Source organism: Archocentrus centrarchus, chromosome 20, assembly GCF_007364275.1.
Source record: "Archocentrus centrarchus isolate MPI-CPG fArcCen1 chromosome 20, fArcCen1, whole genome shotgun sequence".
NCBI lineage: Eukaryota > Metazoa > Chordata > Actinopteri > Cichliformes > Cichlidae > Archocentrus > Archocentrus centrarchus.
The window spans coordinates 27,860,893-27,880,850 of record NC_044365.1 but is presented as its reverse complement, the minus strand read 5'-3'; positions in this window follow the sequence as shown (position 1 = coordinate 27,880,850).

The window sequence follows — 19,958 nt, the reverse complement described above, 5'->3', positions numbered from 1 at the left end:
TACACGATTCCCACAGGCAGTGACAAAACATAAAGGTATGATGTATCCAACTTATATTTGGTACCAGTCAGGTGCATCCATGAAGAGCAGATCAATGTAATAAAATCAAAGTAATAAAAATCAAGTGTGTTCCTGCCTAGAGAAATAAGATTTATTCCTGTTAATTGAATTCCAGAATATTTCTGCTATTTCCTTACCTGGATGACAGAGCAAGCATCAAGACAAAGTAAATTTAAGTTTCAGCATGAACACAAGCTTTCCAATGTGCATTTTTAATGGAAAATTCTGATCTATATTAATGCGTAGAATAAGGTCTAAATACACAAAATAATAGTTTGACTATTCCAGGTCTGAGTTATTGCAATCCTGCTTTCTTGGTTTGGGTCATTATGACTTCTTAAGGGAAGGACCTCAAATTCCTAATATACAAAAATTTGCTTTTTCTGCTATCACTGTGGAATGATTAAGACTCCAGAAAAAAGAAAAAGGTAAAGGAAAAAAAGCTAGAACAAGGTTTGGGTGAAAGATTAGGTTGCAGCATTGTGCAGTCTTATCCATGAGGTCTGCAATAAATCATGCCTTCCCAAAGGTTATAATGTTCAGCATTTGTAAAAAAAAAAAAAAAAAATGTTTTGAGAGGTGTTGCTTCAGCGCAATGGTAATTTTTGAGTCTGTACTTTCAAGCTGTGCTGGTGGAGGTGGTTTTAGTAAGGTACCCTTTTTTTCATGAAGCTGGTGGGAACAATATAAGAAACTCGATACAATTCAACAGAACTGCAAATGATATTCTTTCAAAATGATTATAAAATTAAATGGATAGCTCTTACATATATACATATACTGGCAACTGACTGTACATAGTATGAGTCTTTAAGAAAAAGGGCTTTCTCTGTTCTTCTATCAGACAATTAAAATTAGATCTGCCTCTTTAGAGGATAGACACTACAATATCTTCTTAATATTTTTAGAGGCTGAGTTTCTCACCTGAGCATGTGCTACTGACATAGGTATCATACATATTTTAGTAATCTAGTAAGTAATTTATTTCTCAAATTATCACCAGTACTGGCGGTATATTAAGTACTGGCAGCCGGTAAAGCATACACAGGTTTTTTAAAGATATGGCACCAATTCCCCCTCTGCATTTTTTTTTTTAACTAAGGTTTATCCACCTTTTCAATATATACTCTTAAGCTGAAATCTGTAAACCGTGGAATCCTGGGTAAACTCTAGAGAATAGCATATTTGCGTTGGACTAAACACGGCTCAGCCGGCTCATTATGTTATGTAGCTCTGTGATGAAAACCCTGATACTTAAAAGTTCTTCAGTGCATTCAACCATTTGAATCGGTGTGGTTTAAGAAGTGCTTATTTTTTTATATGCAATACTGTATTGTATTAATAACCACAGTGTGCAATTTTATTGTCCACGGAGACAAACGCAAGGAATAATTGAAAGACTGTTTACATCATGTCTATGATGTATTTTCTTTTTGTATTTCTACATTGAACTAACTCCTTGAGTCTATGCCAGATATTAGAAATGAGGGGGGGGGGGGGGGGGGGGGGGTAAATAGAAAGAAGTGGTAAGATGCAGATGAAACGAAATGAAGCTAGAAAGAAACATGGATGGCTGTTGCTAGGTAATAATAATATGCTGAAAGGTGAAAATGAGGAAAAGGTGGGAAAAATCTAGAATAATATTTGAAAAAAAAAGGAGTGGCTACAATAAAAAGAGGAGGAAGGAGAGCTGAAAGCAAAGAGGATCTGAGGCAACAGGGTCTTCTACCAGCAGGCTAAACATCAGAGAAGCCAATAATCAAATACAGGTAATTGAGTGCAGTGTAAACTAGTCAGTGCTCCTCGAGAGGTTCTTTGTGTTTGAGGAGACCCACTGACCTCCTTTCCTCTCTCTTGTCTCTCCTGTGTGAGTGTGTGTGTGTGTGTGTGTGTGGTGTGTGTGTGTGTGTGTGTGTGTGTGTGTGTGTGTGTGTGTGTGTGTGTGTGTGTGTGTGTGTGTGTGTGTCTATACAGCAGGCGTCGATGTGTGCGTTTTGAAGTGTGATGCAGGGGGCTGGCAAAACTCTGAGATACACTTAAGGAAAGAGTGAGCGAGGCGATTCACGGGCACGCCTGACGCAAGTGGAGGGGCTTGGGGGAGGTGGGGACGAACTTGCAGATGGGCTCGGCGGGGAGTGTGTGCGAGCAGTGGGAGAGCTGAAGCACGACTCCAGTGATCCTCAAAGGTAGGGGACCCACTCACTAGCTGAAATATCAGTGCCCAATGTGCAAATAAACTTAAGTGAGCAGGCGATATATCAGAGTACCATTGTGTGAACGAGTAGGTGCATGTGGTCATGCAGAAATATAAATTAGGGGACTAAAATACTGTATGAAACAGGTTAGGTATATAAACCCCAAAAACCAAATCAAACTGTTACTTTAATATTCCTTTCATAATACTGTGTTTAGTAGGGGTAAATCATTTTTAGGACTATATTTTTTTTACAGGGTGATTGATGGAGGGAGCTCCAAGTACTTTTTATGCTGCATCAAGTTACAATTACTGATCAGTAGTCTTACTCATCAGCATCCACTGGAACGCCTGAACACATTAATGTGCTGCTTACTGCTGGTTAAACAAAGTGGGAGGTTCCTGAGTTAGACTACAAATGAGAGCAAAGGATGCCATTGATTGAGGATGGTAAATTAGAGGGTTACCTTGACAACGGGAGCTATCAGCTAGAAAGTGATATGCGTCGAGCAGATTGCTTTATGTGTGGACGGAGCTTTGCACAAACAATTTGAAGACAACTGTTGTTTTACCTTGTGCTCATGCACTTGTGTTGGTGCTTGCTTTAACGTTAGACTTTTCAATATTTCACACTGTTCAAAGTCCATAGTGGTGAGCAATATAGCATCAAAAAGGATGCCACAGTATTTCAATGAAATTTATGATACTGATATTTCTGATTATATATAGATATATATAGATAGATAGATAGATAGATATATACATATATACATATATATATATATATATAAGTTAACAGCAACAGCTTTATAGTGCAATGGTAGTGACATATCCAGTCACATAGCAAAAATCAAAACTAAGCACAAAAGTAGTCTAGGTAATGTTTTCCCTGGAAATATTATGTATAATTTCCTAACACTTTAGTTTAACAATAACAAAGCTTACTTAACCCTAGCCTGCACAGTACTGTCCCACACTGAAATAAAACATATTTTCTACCTGGGATGTTGTAACTTGGGTCCAGCTTTTCAACAAGTTGCTTAAAGCCTTCCCATCCCACTGTTTCAACTGGCATCAAATAACTGACCAAACAGTATGTAGCTGCACCAGCAATTTCCATCCATCCTTTTCTCTTCCTGTCATGTGGAGTCTAACTAGCAAGTACTCCAGCGATACTTGGTTGAGTCATTTGCTTATTTTTTGGACCGTACTTCACCAGCTGCTTGTATGTCCTCCTCGCATGACTTTCTGTGAAGTCTGGTTGTACTCCACAGTGGGGTTTTTTGCTGGTTCCACCTTTAGCGGGATTTTCTTGCATATTTTGCAAAGCATCGTTGCTTTGTAGTCCCCTTTTTGCTACATCTTCATTGACATTGACCTACTCTCCAACAATATTGAAAATTTGATACTAACAGCAAAGACTGTATATAAAAGATGACCATAGCCTTCAGTTAACCTTCATTCTTTCTATTGGCCAGCAGTGGTGACCTGTGGGTTGCAAAAAGAAGTGTAAATGTATAGAAATCTACTGGAAAATAAACATACTGCTCACATTTTATATGACCTCACTGAACACCTTCTTAATCAGTTCACACTATCAATAGCTAGTTTCACATCTCATTTAGTAAAATATTATGTTCATTTTGTAAATGATGGTGCCATTTAGAATAGACAATAAAGGCACTGCAGCTTATCAATCAGCTGAACTGATTGTTAAGCTGCAGTGTCCACAGTTTCTCAGTCAGATCCACCCCTAGCTCTAGGAAACCAGCGGATGATGTCATCTTTTATATGCAGACTATGGTTCATAGTATTAATTATAAAACATCTTGGAGTAATTCTGTAATATTTTTAACTACTCTGTTGCTGTCAGTTTGCACACTCATGATGGTTTATGTGCATCAACACTACTGCACACTCCTTTCTTTACAGTACACATCAGTGTAGACGAGTGGAAATTCTATGCTCTGACATGGTTAGCCTTCCTCTGTGCCATCCATAATCAGGTAAACAGCCCATCCATATTTTTTGTAATGTAAATGACAGCCGTCCTACTTCTTGCATTGGAGGATTTAAGTGCTAGGGGCATGGCCCCATCTTCTCTAATGGTAATAAAACAAGACAGCAAAGGCACGCATGGCACAATGGCTCTTACCCATTCATGCAAACAAAAAGCAAAGTTAAGTTATATCATGTAAGGTTTAAGATGTCTGCTTAAAGCATAAAAGCACAGAATCTTTACATTCCATGCTAAATGGTGCAATGGCACAATGAGAAGAAAAAGGGCATCCCCGACCTCTCGTCTTGATATGCCACTCCTCTTCTGCTCCACAAACTTCTGTCTCTTCCATCCCACTCAAATAGATCTGCTGCAAACAATATGTCTGCATGCAGATCAAATGTGTCACCAGTTTGCCTTCCTCCACAGATGATCACAGCAGAGGTAACCAAGGCCGCTTTGACACAATCGCCACAGTCAAATAGAGGCAAATGTTGGAGACAGAGAAGGGAGGGAAAAGCTAATTGAAAGCCAAACACTCCACACCCCTCTGGGTTCTTCTTTTTTTCTACATGGAACGTGCCGAGTGCTCTGTATTTATGGGGTAAAATCAGATTCTACAAATGACATGAAGCCCCCTCCAATGGTGCTGGAGCCTCCTCATGCAGCACGGTGCGTGGTGCTGAATGCAGGAGGAACAGCTTGGCGGTTCCCTGAGGAACAGACCTGCCGACTATCTGCAGCTGTGCTGAGAATTGTCATTTTTAAATATTCACATATTTAATCAGCTGAAAGGGCTCTCACAACACACACACACACATTTATCAGCTGCGTGTGGAGGATGTGCTGTAGGGTTTGCTGGCAAGAAAAATATTTATATTGGGATTAGTTTTTATGACTGTGATTTATGAGAATTTGTTAACAATTAAGAGTTTTGTTGATCTTTATCTGAGAGCGGCATTTTTATGCATTATGCATCGCACATCTGAAGTATATATATATATATATATATATATATATATATATATATATATATATATATATATATATATATATATATATATATATATATATATATATATATATATGGAAAGATGGTTGATGTTCGGTGTTACCTCAGCAGTTAATATTGACTGACCCTGCCATGCTCACGAATCATTAGTGGGACCACTTTAATCTCAAATACCAATAACCTAATCTCTCAAGTTGCTCATCTGTCTCTGCGATGTTTTCCTGCAAGTTTAGAAATGATGTTGCTCCTGAGTAGACTCAAAATCCAGACAACGAATGTCAGAATCTTATGAAATTAAAAACCAAGATTTACAAACAGGGGTTGACATAATTGGAAAAAAGGAGTCTGATTTAGAGTGCACACGCTGCCTTGAGCAAAACAAAATATTTGCTGAACTGAAAGGGATGAATCATGACAATATCAAGTGGAAATTAGCGTGTAATACCTGACCTCCTTTTCATTGTTTTAAGGCAGGTACTAAATGGAAGCGATTGTTTGACGAAAAGTATTATAGCCAAAATGAATTCTGGTTTTCACCCGTGAGAATAAACATGCACACTAACAATGTGAAGCTGCCAAATGTTTCTGATACTCCTGTGAGATTCTGAGGCAGCATCAATTAGCTGTGCGCATTGCTTTGACCTGTCACTGGGATGTCTTAGCACCTTTTATCATTGTGCACAGTGTGGAGTGTGAGAAGCATCAACTTTAATCATGTATTGTTTTTGTTTTTGTGTGAGTGTGTATATGTGTGTTGTTTCACTTTTTTTTTTTTTTTTTTTTTTTTTTTTTGCTTCTTCTTTTTTATGCTGGGGTAAAAATATGTCCCTATACCATGCAGAGGACCCAGAAAGCCATGTTGTTTACTGCCGATTAACAAAGGGAAAGGAAGTGAAAACTGTGACACCAGTTCATGTGAACGAGGTGCCACAATACCACAGCAGGAACACGGGAAGAAATTCCAAAGCAGTGACTCTGAAATAGAGAGAGCGATGCACAGCAGAGGACAGAAAGACAGAGAAAGATGGAGAAAATGAGGGGCAGGATAAGAGGAAAATAGACAGTGACATGCCCACCCTATCGATCTTCACTGACAAATCCTTCTGAACAGAACACAGTAAAAGTGCTTTGGGGGGTCTGCTTGTGAACTGTAAACAATTATCAGATTGAAAAAGACCAGAATAGCAGGTGTTTCACTGACATGTTTTAATGAATTCTTATATAACAACCGTTATATTGCTTAATACCAAAACTGGGACAAAGATGCGACTACTGGGTCAGATTTCAAGTTTGCAATGCAGTGATCACTTCACTGTGTACTTTTTCTATATAAGTAGTAGATAATGGTAAAAGTAATCCTGAAGTAATGACTGCTGTGGAACTATATAGTGTGGCTTAATCAGAAACTGATGAAGGGAGTGGAAATATGATTGATTTTCAGATAATTAGTATTAGTTTTATTTAGCATTATCTATATTTATCTAATAACTCACTGGTATAGTATCTCCTGGCTGGCTCTTTGGAAAATATGAACACCTCAACTAATAAAGTCTTTGAAGCTATTGGGAAGGTATTTATGAATGACTCACTAATTAACAGGTTGTTCCTAATTTGTTCCTAAATACAAACAAACTATAATACAATTTTTTGTAATTATTAACATTAACAGATCTCTTTTTGATACATCACATGACATTATGGCTATTCTCACCCTTGAACCCTGAATAATGCCAGTGAAATCAGACTGAGACCTTGTGTGAAGTCGTCCATTCCCTCACATAGTACACAACTGTGTCAGACCCATTCTCACGACTGGAAACCCTCCATTTGATATAAGGGGGTGCAGGGCGTGCAAAAGGCAGGACACACTCTCACCTTCTGAGAATCCGCCAATTACCTGCATTGCTCTCACACACTACATTTGTATTCTCACATGCTCCTCCGCCGGGCAATCTCACCAAAAGTTCAGGTCTACTGTGTACATTTGAAAAGTGCTACTATCTTAAAATCCTACATCCAGGCAAACTTGCGGCATCTAAAGTGACACACACCTTCGTGTGAAACAGAAGAAGGTTTCAGGCAGTCGGGAAAGAAAACTACAGTTGTTACTACTGTTTTCTCATAATAATATTCCCATGTCTGTCTCTTTTGTAGGGCTTATTTCTGTGGCTTTTATTTTTAATCAAACAATAGTTTTGCTGCTAATACAGCTTACACATTAATGCTCTTAGTGATCTACAAATTGGTGATTATTATAGCGCTCCATGGCTTGAGCTGAGAATGCTTGTTGTACCTCAAAGCCAAAGCAAACAACAGTTTATCATGGCTTCCATGCCTGCTGCTGCTGCTGCTGCTGCTGCTCATTTAGGGCTAGTCTGCCTCTGTCTGCTTGATGGTCGCACATGTTTAGTCAGATATGGCTATCAACATAATAACTGATCACAGCAGAGCATCCCTCCAGCTGATCCAATCTAGCACTAAAGGAATTAACACTAATGAGCAGGTATTTGTGTCTGTTCATTGCACTCGTACATTTTATGGATGCAGATTACTAACCAAGCATGCTAGTGTTAACTGACACTTAACACTCCACAGTTTCTAAAGCTATTTCATCTAAAAAAAAAAAGAAAAAAAAAAAAAAGAAACACGGCCTCAAGTTGAATAGCATGTTATCGCAAGCTTCAATCAAAAGTTGGATATTTTGGATCTGCTTCTTTGCTTTCTTGCTGAGTTAAACAGAGAGGCTCGTGGCATTCTGATGTCTGTTTGAAGCTAAACCAGCAGCTGGTTGGATTACCTTTGCATGAAGACTCAAACCAGGGGACAGCTATACAGGCTGTGTAGCCAAACAAGAATTAAACTGTTAAGTAGCAAGCTTTGGAGGTGGAAACTGGCAGATTTAGATAGGTTGGGGCAGAGCCAGATTGCTGTTTCTAGTTTTTACCCAGAGCTTCCTGATTGAGTGGCTGTACCTTTAATAAGAATGGACAGATGTGGGGGTGGTATCGGCCCTTTTAACTGGAAAAAGTTGTTAAACAAAACAAAACAAAAAAAGGACCTTCACTCTCAAGTCCTGTTTATGTATCAGTATTGATGAAGCCAGGACAATCTCACAGACAAATAAATAACACAGCTTGACCAGGAAAATCCTTTTCTTTACTCTAAAGCATGTTTTTGTCTCTGCAAACATTTAGGAAGAAACTAATGAGAAGTGACATGACAACTAGCACAAGCAAGATGACACATCTTCCCAACATTACTGTGGGCAACATCACTTCCACATTTTTCTAATATCCTAAAAATACACTTAAAACAGGATGGGGAGTCTGCCAAGGGATCAAACAGGCGCAAGTGGTGCACCAGCTGGTACCGTGGAGAATACCTTGCATTCCTGTGGCACACTGTGCGCAGGTCAAAGGATTAGCAGGGTTGTTAGTGACAAAGATGAGTAACAGGAAGGAAGAGGCAGGTAGAAAGTGGTTGCTTTTGATTGAAGTGATTTAAGCTGCTTTTTTTTTTTACTGTATGCCACAGTATTTTGGAAACTCCTGATGTGTGTGTGTATATATATATATATATAGTTTTTTCTTTTCTGTAGATGAAAAGCATGTCATGATGCTAGATTATTATAATACAAAAGCAAAAGTAAGCAAGCAGCAAATATCTTTTATAAAAATGTAAAAAAAAATTTTTTTGCAAGTGCTTAAGCTCTATTTGATTTTTTCTTTTCTATAGTCAAATAAAAATGAACAGCTGCATGTCTGAATCGTGATTCAGCGAGCTTACGTATAACAACAGCATGACATTCTACATCTTCTACTATAATTAGGTTACTTTTTCCTGTCCCCAAGGAGCCCAGTGCCAGTTGGATGAATATGGCCTATTATTTTCTTCTTCTGCTTTGCTCTCACTGGATGTCTATCACCACACCTGAACAAATAAGAGCCCAGCTCAGTGCATATCACTCCTGCTGGGAAACTTACACTGGCACCAAGATGCAGTCAGCTGGTGGGGATTCTACTTTAAGTCCTGGCTGAAAATCAAATCAGCTATGAAAAATACAATCTCACCATGTCACCAGAACAAACTTGAATTCTGGAGGCTCCAAAAAATTTACCATATAAGTGTCACATATAAGTGTTAACTTTCTTTATTGTGTCCCTGGAATAATCACTGACATGCAAAAATAAAGCTTGGACAAACTATTGATCCAAATAACAGCCAGTTTAAAGTGAAAAAGTAGAGCCATCTGAAGCTTCACCTGTTGGCCCATAAACATTACTTGTACACCTAAACCATTATAAACATTTGGCCACTGTGATCATTAATGTACAAGTAAAACTATAATGTTGTAAAAAGTTTTATTTGAATACATCTGTGTCAAAATATGATAAACCTTATGAATAAAGTATAACATTACTTAATTTTGCCTCTTGTTGAAGTGAGTAAATCTGTAGTATCTGCAATACAGGCGGTCTAGTGAAGAAAAAAAAAAGTGAGACCAAGAGCGAGACTGTCCTTAGACTGAAGGACCATGGTTCATGCACTGGTGTTGCAGAAGCGCCCCAGAGCAAGACTTTGAATACTTCCAGCTCCACAGGCAATGTTGTGTTGCTTTTCCTGCATTCTACCCTGTTGCAAGGTGGGGAGCAACAAAAGATGCTCCCTATGGGAGACATAAAGGACGGTTGTAACGCTGTCAGTTTGACCACTCTGGAATCAACAATGGCGCGGTGATCAATATTTTACATGCTTACTTTCTCCTGGAGCTTGAGGGCAAAGTTCGTCTTTGTGGGCTACACTGATAAAACAGCGGCGATAAAAGACAAGTCTCAAAACTATATTTCTAAATGATGTAATTTGGGTCAACTGAAAAATGCCCCAAACATATCGCTTTTTAAGATAAGGCCAACTTGTTGGCACATAATCACTTATTTAAACAACATTAGCAACTTTTGCACATATCTCACTCACTGATAAATGCTGTTTTTTAACTCTAGATGGAAAGCTTGAAACTAATAACCAGCCAACTGCTAGCATGTGTGCTAGCATTTTCAAAGAACTAAAAGCTAACAATGCTAAAACGCTCTGTAGGGAGGGAAATTCACTGTAGGTGTTCTTAAATGGCACCTTTCACATGTGATCCATTGCTATTATGGATATCTTATGGCTCCAGTAAAAAATCTAATGCTGCATGCTATAGCCCCCTTTGTTTTCTGCTGCTTGTGAGACCACACCTTTTCCAATAAGGCAACAGTTTTCATGGAAACTCACTAAAGGACTAAAAGGTGTAGGTGTGGGAAGATGGAGCAGAGGGTGGTAGCGGAAGAATGGAAATTAAGAATGTTCTGCCGGATTTTGGATGAGATTTTGGATGGATGCACAACTGTCCATCATGACTTGGTTTAAGATTTTTCTTTTTCTTGCAGTTAACCGCTTTGACGTCGCATACCAGCCTGCTTTAATCATGTCATCTTTATTAGGAGAGGCTTACCCATACAGTTGCAAAGCAGCTTCATTGGAGCACTTATCCTTTTTTTTATGCTTTGTGCCACTAATTTGACACTTGATGCTATTCTTTCACCAGTTTTCACCTTTCAGTGAAGCACATTCTCTTGAACTGTACAGGTGAACACCAGCTCCTGTTATCCATTTCTGAGAGGGGAGAAAAAAAAATCAGTAATTCCTGAAAAATGAACAATGACAAAGCTCTTTCCTGTTCTTGCAGAAATGACAGGCAATGGCGGCTTTGAAACGTCATACTTTTGGGGCGCTTTTGATTTTCTGAAAGCTCAATTTAAATAATAAGCTGGAAAGTGCTCTTTAATGGTTGGCATTCATAGTATCCATTCTCCAACGTGATTAACAGGAGGGAGAAAAAAAAACCCCTTAAAATTCTATCAAGGTGAAACCAGTTAAATCCTCTCTTCTTTGCACGACTGAGATGCATTGTACATAAACATGCTCCTATATGAGTTGCAGGTGTAATCACATTGAATGATAATTCTACCAGGTTAAAATAAGGAAGCGTGTGCAGAATAGAAATATAGCAGTGCTGAGTAGAAGCATATGAAGATTCAAGGCTAAACCAAGAAAATTAAGCAGCTTGTCCTCCATTTGCTCTATTTGGATTCATCTCACAAGAGATAGCGATCAGCTCAGTGATGTAGGTAGGGTTTATTTATTTATTTTCACCTTTTATTTATTTATATGTAGTTTTAAATACCACCCACGTCTGCTCCACATTCCTCTTGTCTCCTCACTCGTTAAGATCTAGGCACTGCAGCACCGCAGCTGACAGTCTTTTTACCTTTGTGATTCACAGATCCAAAAGCCTTACCTACTGCTTATTTACTCCTGTAAATGTGAGTTTATGCAGAGGGTTTATATATATAAATGGATTTTTTTTTTTGAGGGTGAAAAATGAGTTCCCAAATACACCAAAACACCTGCAGCAATGAGAGATGTGTATCACGTGTTGTGATCAGTTCCAAATAGGGAATTTAAATCTTCATCAAAGACATTAATGTCTTTTCATAATGATTTTGGATGTTTAAAAAAAAGCAGAAATCACCTGTAAAACAACCCAGGAGCATTTGGTGAAATGTTTAAGAGAAATACAAAAAATTTGAAGCTGTTGAGAATGTTTAAAAAAAAAAAAAAAAAGAGTTCCTCACAGCAATCTGCTGAGCCGCAGCGAAAATAATAACTGATCGTGATAACTAATCATGCCCGCAAGTTAAATTTAATACATGCAGTCTGGGTCAATTATTCTAAAACACTCCGGGGATTATGATTAAACACTTCTGCTCTCACAATGAGTGAACCACAGAACTACTCAGTTGCCTGTGCTCTCTTGGATCAACTTGTGTCTCAGATGCTGAATTACAGAAACCTCTGTAGAGGCTACAGAGGAGATGAATCTGCACTGCAGCTTCCAAAAGGCTTCCCTCTGCAACACATCTTTATTTAGAACTGCAAGATATCCACATAAAAAAACCCAGAGCGTTGGAGAATGAAAAAAAAGAGAGACGCGAACAGAAACAAGAGACACACAACCAGCTTGAAAGCAACCAGGTGATATTATGTCAGTATATTTTCCTTCTAAAGGGAATGGATATAATATTTTTACTTTGTGAAACAGAGGTAACTCATTTTTAGGACGGAACCGAAACTGAATCACTTGCTGAACAAGGACATCTATAGGTCACATGTGATAATGCAAAAATCATGACAGGCTGAGTGTTTCTGAAGAAGAATAAGAGTGAAATTTGAAAAAAATATATACTTTAAAAAAATCACATTTGCTTTTAATATTATTTTTTTTCAATGCACATTAGCAAAGCCTTTCAATATATCATAATAATGGCCGAAATGTGCCTAATGAAACAGATGCTCATTTAAGATATGTATTCAAAATTGTCCATGTCGATCAAAATAAAAGGTCAGTGAAAAAAAAAAGAAATTATCATTCTCCAGTTTTGCTCATGGGTCACAACCTGCTGTCCCTTCCACTCATGTCCTCATGGCTCACAAGTTGTATGACAAAAGTGATTCATGTCCTCCAGTATAATCTCACAGAGAGCGGAGGAGCAAGGATAGTGAAGACTAGCCTTCCTTTAAGCTGCTGTTTTTCTCGAGGGGATTTGGAGGGATTTTTACACTCAAAACTGAATGGCACACTTCAGTAGGAGGAACGGACATGCATGGGCTAAAGCTACTTAGTCAAAATGGCACATTAACTGAAAAGAAAAAAAAAAAACATGTTCTTTGATGTCTCTCAAGGAATTAAGTCGCACAAACATGCCGTGAATGTAATTGTTCCCATCATTCAGGAATGCATCACAGGACACACCCGAGTCAGCTGTGAATGTGTTTTTTTTTTTTATTGTTGTTGTTTGTGTGTGCGCACATGTGTGTTTACTTTTTTTTTTTTTCCCCTTTCCTACTCACAAGTTACATCACACACCACAAAGACCACTTGATGTCTCTCAAGGCTCTCATTCAGCAAGAAGCACTGAGGCGCCCTTTTCAGGAACGCTCATTTGCCTCATCACGCTCAATCAGTGCATGTAGTGGTTTTGATTTTGATTCAAGAGGCTGCTTTGACCTTTCAGACCTGAGCAAAAACGATGAAGAGCTTCTAAAATTGTAATATTACATGTTGTTTAATAAGGTTTTGCATTTTTACTGGTGAGCCATTATAGAAACTATGTTTTAATCTACTTGGATGGGTAGACTGAATATTGAGGTGTGCCCGTGCTGCGTAAATTAAAAACTGAGCTTTCAGTTTTGCACGATTATGCATACAGACTCCTTCGTTCCTGCCATTAGCGAACGCTGCTACCAGTCAAATCTCAAAGCATTTTCTCTTCATTCGCACCCTCATGTTAAACAAACTACCGAGTCTTTAGACCACTTGACAGTTTGTGAGATGAATTAATAAAGGAACACATTCTTTTATCCAGGCACATCCCTGTAGATGTGTTTGATGGCAGCTGTGGATATTTAACCGTCCTCCTCAAACAGAATTATTTCAGTTCTGCTTGAGCCCGCTCCCACAGTTCATTACTATTGCATGGCCCATGGCCACTTTCACTCATCAAGACGGCATTACATTATTTACAAACTGGAAACAATTGAGGCGGCAATGTATTATGCGGCTGGGAGTCACCCATTAAAAACCTAATCCTCAATTATGAATGAGTATTTCATTCACTATGCCATGTTTCATTAAGCACCTTTAAATGGTGATGCTGAAGGTGTAGGTAAGGGATGTTTCTTGTGATATTGTTTGTTTCTGGAAGAGGACAAGAGGGTAAACTCAGGACAGGAGTTTATTTGACTGTTCAGGCACTGGGCAAAGACAACTTACAAAATGTAATGGGATTGACGGATTTCAAGCTGAGCCTACAATGCTGCAGGGATCTTGGAGTAGAAAGGATGGGGAGACTGACAAAGAGACAGACTCAATAAATGGCTGGCTGAAGACAACGTCAGTAAGATTAACTGATATAGCCACTGAGGAGACTGAGTTAGCCCGACTTTAATTATTAGGATTCCCTCCGCTAACTCTTTAGGATTGATATTGTAAATCAAAACCACATATTAATTCATGAAATATTTTTTTCATACAATGCTCCTGTTCCATTTTATTAACAGCCAAAAATTAGTGGTAGACACTGCCCAGTATTTCTCACAGTCCCTTCAGTTTGAATCTGTTTTTTAAAAGACTTCCCTCCAGGTCCACTTTCAAGCCAGCTGACCCCGTGCTGGTTCAGATTTACATCAGTGTTTGAGGTGGTGCTCGTTCCTCCGATCTTCTCTATTAGAGGAGACACACTGTGTGTACACAGGATAAACACTATATTTTAAAGGATTGTTGGAACAAAATCACTAAAAATTCTCATTGCGCATGTTATCTTGTTATATTTCAGATTTTTACTACAGTTTTTGACCCCACCACGATACAGTGGAGTGAATTACAGATGATGATCCTCGGAGATTTTGGTCCATATTGACATGATATCATCACACAGTTGCTGCAGATTTGTCAGCTACACATTCATGATGCAAATCTCCCGTTCCATCACATTCTAAAGGTGCTCTGCTGGATTGAGCTCTGATGACTGTGGAGCCCATCTGAGCTCAGTGGACTCATTGCCATGTTCAAAAAACCAGTTTGACCTGATTTGACCTTTGTGACAAGGTGCATTAACCTGCTGGAAGCAGCCATCATAAGATGGGTAAAGGGATGATAACGGGAGGGACATGGTCAACAACTATACTCAAGTAGAAAATATCCATCACACCATTACGCCACCAACAACACAGCCTTTCATGTTGTTTACACCAAATTTTGACCCTAGCATCAGAATGTCACAGCAGAAATCAAAAAATGCAACATTTCTTCAGTCCTCTGTTGTGCAGTTTTGGTGAACCTGTGCAAAATATAGCTTCAGTTTTCTGTTCTTAGCTGATAAGAGTGGCATCCAGTGTGGTCTTCTGCTGCTGTAGCCCATCTGCTTCAAGGTTCAATATGTTGTGCACTGAGAGATGCTCTTCTGCATAGCTTGGTTGTAAGAAATATTTATTAGAGTCTGGCAATTCTTCTCTGCCCTTATCAAATCATTTTTGCCCAGAGAACTGCCACTCACTGGATATTTTATCTTTTTTGGACCACTCTCTGTGGATGGCTGTGCAGGAAAATCCCAATAAATCAGCCGTTTCAGAAATAGTCCAGCAACCTTGGTTGTAATGAGTGGTTATTTGAGTTACTGTTGCCTTCCTATCAGCTCAACAAAGCATTTTCAACCAAAGAACTGCTGTTCACTGGATATTTTCTCCTTTTTGCACTATTCTCTGTAAACCCAAGAGAAGAAACACTGAAATACTCAGACCAGCCCATCTGGCACCAATAACCATGCCACATTCAAAGTCACTTGAATCACCTTTCTTCCCCATTCTGATTTGAACTTCAGCAGGTCATCTTGACCGTGTCTACATGGCTAAATCCATTAAGTTGGCTGATTAGATATTTGCATTAACAAGCAATTGAATAGGTGTACCAAATGAAGTAGCTGATGAGTGCATATAATTTACATTTGTTGCATTGATTGTGGTTAGATCCTCTTAAAACAACATATCTCTTTAAATATCTAGATATATAATATATTTTCCAAAATTGAGCACATATTTGAAGCATTAGGTTGGACACCAGTTGTAGATATGCATCACACTTACAAGCTTTCAGAATGCCAGTACACCAAGACTGTCCTTTGAGAAACTGCAAATCACATGTGATGGTATCACAGGCATTCTGAGGAAAATATCTTTCTACTTCAATAGATTACAGAACTGAGGAGGGAGCCAAGACTGCCATAACTAATCAGTCTCTCACCTAATTCATTTGTTTACTATTTCCAGAGATGTAGCTTTTAATGTACTGCTTTGCTGCTACGCATGGCTCCTGAGATAATGCAATCAAGGTTTAAGGATGCTGAGCTTGTTAAAATTTCAAACCTTTAGGGTTGGCAAAGTCAGATAGGAGTGCATCAAACCATAATGGATGAAAACAAAAATCTAAACTTACTATATATATATATATATATATATATATATATATATATATATATATATATATATATACCCAAACATTTACTGAGCTCATAAACAGTTTTGGGAAGTATTCTGGGGATGTTCAATTTAATAGCATTGAGAGAAAGGAGTTTTAGGAACAAATAAAAACACACTGATGATTTCAATCCCTTGGTTTTTTTTTTCCTCTCGAAAGAATTTGTTGCTTTTGATATTTTGATGAATCTCAGCCAGTGATGTCAAACAGCACAATTAGCATACATCTCAGTGATTAGATCACATCAGCCTCCTCGGAGCTGTAACTGTGGAGATGAAATGTTTGAGCTGCACAGTCACGTAGAGGAAAAATGATGGATACCCATTTTACTTGAAAAAATATAACATGTAGGAAGAGAAATTACAACTCTAGCTTAATTGTCTGGTAAATGTTATTAAAAAAAAAAAAAAAGAAACGATGGCTGCGTATGCAAAAGCAGTTGGGGTTCTTTTCTTACGGCTACAATGAGCTCAGGCTTTGTTTGACAGTTACAAAGCAGAGGTGTGGTGAACTGAGAGAATGAGCTCATCAAAGCACCAGAGGTTCAGAAGGATCCTGAGCTACTGTAGCTGATACATTAGAGCTGCGCTGGGGCTGGAATATTAGCAGGCTGGCTGCAGAGGAGGGCGGGGTCCTGCTGACTAATGCACACTCAGAGGTCGGGGAGCTGTTAATTGCTATGCAACATCTCAGTTGCGGGAGCATGAAGCACTTTAGGGACTGGGGCAGTTCAAATAGTTGGGAGTGTGACTGCAATTCAATCAAAGTACAAAATGATGGCAGCCTGGCCCTTGACCAAAAACAGACTGGAGGCGGGGTATGTCATTAATTACACATTGTTCATTTTGTTCTGGCAGTGGACTTTTTGTCTTAGGCAAATTTGTTATTTGCAACAGCCAAACTCGTGTGAGTCGAGCTTCATTTGTAAAGCTTTCTTGTTGTGGATACAGTCTGTGGCCGACTGAGACCTGCGAGCAGCAGAGTTCCTGCTGTGAAGGCAAAGTCCATAGTGCTCTGTTGGCTGTGCTTTCTCAGACCTACAGGGGAACTCCATTCCTCGTTAAGCAACAAACCACCACCTGTTCTCATTTCATCTCTCCCGTCCTCGCTGTGCCTCTTGGACCACCGGTGAAGGGCAGACACCCAGGTACTCCGTGAGGAATGGAGGCAAGTTTCCCATTCAAAACATTCCCCATCCATTTCTTGATGGCTGCCACCTGTTCTCCCACCCTCAAACCACACACCCCTCCCAACATCATGCCACACACACACACACACACACACACACACACACACACACACACAGCTCCCGTGTGAAGGATGGGCAGATTGTTGGACGGAATGAGTGCATTGTCAGTGTCACAGGGGGCAAAGGAGAGAAAGAGGTGCGACTCTGTGCTACTCGATGCCGCCCAACTTCCAGATGTCACTCTTTTTAATGACATAATTATGACTGTGTTATGACTCCCCTTGGCCTTCAGTCAGTGCTGGAAACTACGCACTAGGTACAAGCACAACTGCACATAAACACACACAATTCCTGCATATCATTAAGATTCACATTATTCAACGTCAGTGTGCCTATGCCACTGTGATTATTGCCTATCTGAAAGACCGTTTATAGGTATCTCAGGTAGCTAATTTACATTTCCTCCTGCTGCCAGATAATATCACACAGAACATCATAATAGTTGAAAGAGAATAAAAATTTTCATCATATAATATGTGATGCATGAAAGAGCCTAACAAAAGGGATGACTGAAAGGTAAATGATTATCAATCAAATATGAAAGTGGGCAGCTTCTTCTTTGCTCACACCCTGGAGCTGGAGCCATCTGGAATGGCCATTTTCTGGTCATTAACCATGCTCAGTTCTTGCTCCTTTCTGTAAGAGTGACTTGAACTGGTAACTCAGTCTTCACCATTGGAACCACTTTGTTTCTTAAATTCTGTCTTTGCTTGGTTTGAGAGAGCTATTGTTTTTAGAAATGGATCGCGATGAAAGGCAACCCAGACACATACAGCAGAACAGTGTGAGACACCCAAATTGGTAGTTTCCAAGCCAAATTCAACAAACATACCCTCCATGAATACATAGGAAACTGTGAAGAATGATCACAGTGAATAGCACGATGAGCTGTTGTTTCAGTGGAGACCTGCTAATGATGAAGGCAGTCCTGTCTCTAACAGGGCTAATTGGGGTTCAGAGGCACCTATTGTATGATAGATGGAGAAGAAGAGGGTCTCTGTGGTGTATGGCACTGCTGGCATGAGATGACAAGCATTAATAGAGCTGAACCTTTCACTCTGAGCTGAAAGACATCTGTAGCCAGCAGGTAACCTCAGCTTTATCATTACAAGCTAGACCTACTGATGCTCTCCTGGCATGACAATTTAAAGCGATATATATGTTTTCTGGCTAATTCAAGCTGTCAACATCATCCCTGTTTGTAGGTGAAAAATGGGTGCACCACGCAGTGCACCAGATGGCAGGAGCAGATCATCAATCTGAGACAGCAGACACTTGATGGATGGAGTCTCCAGAGTAAACAGTTTCTAACTAAGAACCACACAGAGAAAAAAAAAAATGCTCACAAATGAGCACTTTTGTGCCAAAAGAGAACTGCAACAAACACATTCTGGTTTGGGATTTGAATATTTTATCCAAAAGTCAAAAAAGACATGAATGGATTCTGTTATTACACTCCAACTGGTACAAGAGGTAACAGTAGTTAAAAAAACAAGTCAACAAATAATGAGTTTAACAATATTAATAATATTAATATAAAATTAATATAATAATATTGATCTATTGTAAACGTTAACACAAAGGGGCTGAGTGTGTTGGAGCGTTATCATCCAACTCTTACCATTTCCATGCCTTTTTAGAATAGTGGAGTTTATATACAAACTTCAGTAGAACTGAATCTTTTCGGTTGCAGCAGCAAATCTCCAAAATCAGACACCTGTATACGAATGTGCAGAACCTACAGGAGAGGTCTTGAAAGGTAAGTGTCCCACTTCCTTGAAGATCCCACATACCTCATTGTGTGGACGGTACAAGGGTCTCTGGTTTTTCACAAATCTTTTAGACTCTTTGACAATGAGAGACATAAATTCTCAGCAGAAGAAACTTTATTCATATCCTTTTGTTCCCAGCTCGCTGCAAGCAATTTCAAATTATAAACAAAAACTGACCTAATTTAAATTTGGCTGCTGTGCCCTTCAAGGTCATCTCTTTGTGCTCCAGCACGCATACATTTTTTTTTATTATCTCGTCTTGGAAATGGTATTCTGGTCACATTCCCATTTGTAATGTACACTGGATCTCTTACACTGTGTCAAAAAAAAAAAAACTTTCACCTTGAATTTCATTTTGGGAAAGAGACTGAAGTCAAAGGGTGGATGTAACTTGTGTTATTGTGGGCAACAAATTCTATCTTTTCGATGTGCTGTGACCTAATGCAAACTGCCATGTGCCAGAGTTCAGATAGTTTACACCAAATATATTAAAATTCTGGGCTGTTCCTGGGGGACAAATTTGAGTAAGCATGCTCCT